The 4599-nt window shown below is 44.1% G+C and overlaps 1 non-coding gene across 1 annotated transcript; it reads right to left on the minus strand.

The window, feature by feature from the left end:
* Nucleotides 1-3431: 3431 nt before the first annotated feature.
* Nucleotides 3432-3564, minus strand: LOC143437233 (small nucleolar RNA SNORA17). The gene has a single exon (XR_013106844.1). It is a non-coding gene; the product is annotated as a small nucleolar RNA SNORA17 (small nucleolar RNA).
* Nucleotides 3565-4599: the final 1035 nt, after the last annotated feature.

Below are 4599 nucleotides of genomic sequence, written 5' to 3' on the forward strand. Positions count from 1 at the left end.
TCTCTGCAAGTCTCTTGACATGATTGAGATCACACTGTTGAATGTTCCTCTGTTCTTTCTAAGAAGAGATGAGCCAGGAAATTATTTTTCAAGTCTCACCTCAAGCAATCAATTCAAATGCTTTCCTGAATATTTCAGGCTTTGATGGCTTCTGAACTTTCCTCTGCTCTCAGTGAGAGCTCCTTGCATTTTCTTTAGGATGAGACTATTTACCTCCTTGTCAGGGTACTCCCCCTCCCCCTCCAAGTTCATATTTCCTATTGCAGAGGAAGAACAAGTTAAACAAATTTGTTATACTATTCATATTACCTATTTCATAATTGATAATTACTACTTTTTTACTAAGCCATTGTTCTAAGACTCCTTAATTTTTTTAATGTATGAGTTGCCTTGAATTACTATAATAGTATTTATTTATTTTGAGGAAATAGCCTTAGATTCACTGCATAGCCAAGTGTACTTGAACTACTGATCTTTCTGCCTCCACTTCCTAAATGCTCCCATTACAGGCGTGCACTCCCATGCCTTGCTTGTTAAATTACTCTGATTAAAAAAAAAGTTGCAGCTTGCAGATACTGTAATTTCTTTGCTTTGTAAATTCATGAAGATTGGTAGCTCTGTGTTTCTTTTTTTTTTCAACCTAATTTTTCTCTTATACCTGAGAGAGTGATGCTACTGGTAGCCACATATCAGAAATTTTGGCTCAGACCACTTAAAAACTGCCAATAGTCTGAGAAAGTCTCATAACTTCCCAAATCTTGCTGGCCTCTCTGTGACATGTAGATGATAATTATAATATCATGGAGTCACATGAATATTGGATATAACAGTGCTTATATATGGGTTAGAGAGAGAGCTCATGGATGAGAGAGAGAGCTCCTTAAGGACATGCACTACTCTTCCAGAGGACCTGAGTTCAACACTCATATCATCTAATTCTCAACTGCCTGTAAGGTTGAGGGATATCTGACACCTCTGGCCTTTGGAAGCATCTGTACTTATGTGCACATAACCCTGTCCCATACATATAATTGTGGAAATAAAAAGAAATCTGAAAAACATGCACAAAGCTCTTGACCTTTTGCATGTATTAAATATTAGCTATTGATGATGTGTTTGTTACCATTTCCTTAGGAGTTATTTTAGTATAATTTATGTTTTGTGGTTCATATTTCCTTGACAATACAACATGTTAGATTGACTGAAGTTCAGTCATCCTATCATGCAACCATTCTGTCCTTACATGTTTATTTTCTAGTTATTTTCCTATTTTTCTCCCTCTGAACAGTGTTGAATATTAAGATGTATATTAAGAAGAATTTTAGACGTCCTCATCTCTGGAAACATTGTGGTGACCACAGTCTCAATGCCCATATATAAGTTGAATAAGATTGCATTTTTTAAAATCTTTCAGTGGTCCTTTTGTGAATTTCACATCGGGCACTCCAATCCCACTCATCACTCCCTTCCCTCATACCTCTCCTCCACCCTTGCAATCTCCCCTGCAACAGAGAAAAAAAAATTCTCATTGTGGAAACTATAGTTTGTCATAGTGTATCCTACAGTACACCCTTTTGCCCACACATCTTTACTTGCAAATCTTCATTGCAATGACTCATTGGTCTGGTACAGGGCCTCTGGCTTCTGCTACTCTATCAGTACCAGAACCTCCCTGGGACTCCTCTCCGATATCCGGTTGTTGCCCTGTGACATGAAGATCCTGTAGGTTTGAATCTGTAGGACTAGCCCCTTGGTGTACTCCAGTAGTTCATCAATGGGAGGATGTTGGGGTGAGCAAATTCAGTGTCCTGAATCTGAGCCTGAGAATTGTCTGAGATGATCAGCCTGCCACCCAGTTCTCATACCCACCAGCAACCCCTGCAACTCAAACAGGACCAGTGCTACCTGGCTTCTCCACTGAGGTATGGCCTGCTCTCTCAAGTGTTGTAGTATGAGAGACATAGTAGTTCTATTCTCATGACCTAGGGCCAGCTCTCCTACCTGCCATAGATGGCGAGAAACGAGAAAGGGAAGAAGAGCATCTCTCCCTCATTAGGGCTGGCTCTGCTATGCTTAGATCCCCCCAGGCTCAGCTCCATTGTGCTGCCCAGGTTAGGTGCAGAGCCTGCTCTCCTGAGTGCTGCAGAAGGTGAGGAGCACGGCCAGGACTCCAGCTCTGATGACCTCAGAGCCAGCTCTCCTGACTGCAATAGGTAGCAAATGTCAAGAGGGGAGAATCTTTCTCTCACCAGTAACCTCATGGCAGACAAGTGGCATAGCCAGATCTCCCATGCTCATGCCCTCAGGGCCAGCTTGCCTTCACCCCTGACACCAGGGTCATCTCTACTGTGCTGCCAAGCAAGATGCTGGGCTTATTGCCCTAAGTGCTGCAACAGGTGAGGGGCAGGGCCTTTTTTCCTACTCTCATGTCCCCAGGACCGGGTTTCCCACCTGCCACAGATGGTGATGATGATGATGATGATAATGATGGAGGAGGAGGAAGACGAAGAAGAAGAAGAAGAAGAAGAAGAAGAAGAAGAAGAAGAAGAAGAAGAAGAAGAAGAAGAAGAAGAAGAAGAAGAAGAGAAGGAGGAGGAGGAGGAGGAGGAGGAGGAGGAGGAGGAGGAGGAGGAGGAGGAGGAGGAGGAGGAAGAGGAGGAGGAGGAGGCATCTTTCTCATCTATGTCACCTCACGGGAGAAAGAATAGAGCCAGCACTCCCACATTCTTATCTGGCTCATGGGCAACTCCTTCATTGTGCAGGATGAGTTCTGCAGCTGGTTAGAGGCAGGGTCAGCTCTCCTGCTTTCGTACCCCTAGGGCCAGCTTTTCCATGACAGCCAGGTGAAGGGTGGGGCTAATTCTGCACATCCCTCAGATAGCGACAGGGCCATCTGCCTGACCTTTGGTGCTAACAGACCCCTGCTGCCTCAAGGCCACAGACCCAGATGTGGCCCCTGGTGGCAGCACAAGCCAGATCCCACTGTGGCGCCAGGTGTTATCACTGGCTACTACTCACATCAGGCTGGTTCTTACTACCCTCGTCTCCACTTCTTTCGCTCTTCATTGTGCTCACATCCTTCTGTTTCTCGTTCTCTTCCATTTCTCCACCATTTACTTGTTCTTTTTAGTGGCACGCAGGGTCTCTGAGTGTCTGAAATCATCGTAGGATTGGATTCAGGAGTACTATGCCCTTCCTCCACATTATGGTACCAGGCGGGAATGAACTCAGGCATGGTCTGCCCATCAAGGCCTGCAGAGTGCTGCCCTGATGGTCATCTCAGGCTAGCTTCTTGTCCAGGCCCCACAGCACTGGTCTGCTGGGTATCTAGGATTCACTCCTCTCCCGGCCCTGCAGAGTGGCTCCTGGAAGTCATTCCAGGCCTGATTGGCACTGGACTGGAGGTTGTTTCAGGCTTGCTTTTTTCAGAGACTGTTAGGGCTACTAATCATTTAGATGTTCATAGGTCAGAACACTGATCAGAAACATAGCTTCTCTCCTTTCTGCCACCTACTGACACACATGTGACACAGCAGCCACACCTGCAACACTTCTAGGGCCAGGAGAACGGCATTTTTTTAAATGACATGAAATCCCAAAGTACATTCCTCTAGTTTACAAAAACATGATTTTAAAGGCTAAAATTAAAATTTAATTGTGAATATAAATTTCAGAATCAATTCGTTATAATTAGTTATTTCTTTTCAGTTTTTTGTTTGTTTGTTTGTTTTTTTCGAGACAGGGTTTCTCTGTGTAGCCCTGGCTGTCCTGGAACTCACTCTGTAGACCAGGCTGGCCTCAAACTCAGAAATCCGCCTGCCTCTGCCTCCCAAGTGCTGGGATTAAAGGCGTGCGCCACCACCGCCCGGCTTCTTTTCAGTTTTGGAGTGCCAACTATTGTTCACTTTTTAGTCTTTTCCTTAAATAATTCATCCGTCAAAGACAGTTGTTTCATTTCTCTAAGAGACACAATCACATGTATATATGCACACACACACACACACACACACACACACACACACACACGTATGCAATCACATACACATAAGGTATGTATGATGTGCGTAAGAGTATATATCCATGTTATTGTTCCAATGACATAAAATGGGTATGGGGGAGATGATAAGAACTCAGTTAACTCATATGCAGGTCATTTTTTAGCAGATTTTTTTTAGCAGCTTTCTCTCTAGCTGAATCCATCTTCCTCCTCTTTGAAAATGAAGTCAGGGGTGGGAATATAGCTTGGGATAGGGTGCTTCCCTAACATGTGTGAGGATGTAAGTTCGATCCTTAGTCCTGCAATGATGAAATATCTTAAACACTATGTGTTCCTCAGGTCACTATGAAGATTATGCAGGTGGCATCATGTGGAGTTATCGACCACAGTGGAAAGTATAATGCGTTTATACATCAGAATGGCATATGACTTTCTCTGTCTCATCAAACCATTTAGAGCTGAGGTCATGCCATTCATCAGTACATTCCGGACTCTTGGGAGAGCACACTGCCCTCTCCTACCATGAGGATGTGAACACTGAGCTGAAAACCCTTTTGTCGTGAAAAGGGCAAGCCAAGAAGCAGATGTGGAAAACTGTTCAC

The sequence above is a fragment of the Arvicanthis niloticus genome, chromosome 23, assembly GCF_011762505.2.
Source record: "Arvicanthis niloticus isolate mArvNil1 chromosome 23, mArvNil1.pat.X, whole genome shotgun sequence".
Taxonomy (NCBI): domain Eukaryota; kingdom Metazoa; phylum Chordata; class Mammalia; order Rodentia; family Muridae; genus Arvicanthis; species Arvicanthis niloticus.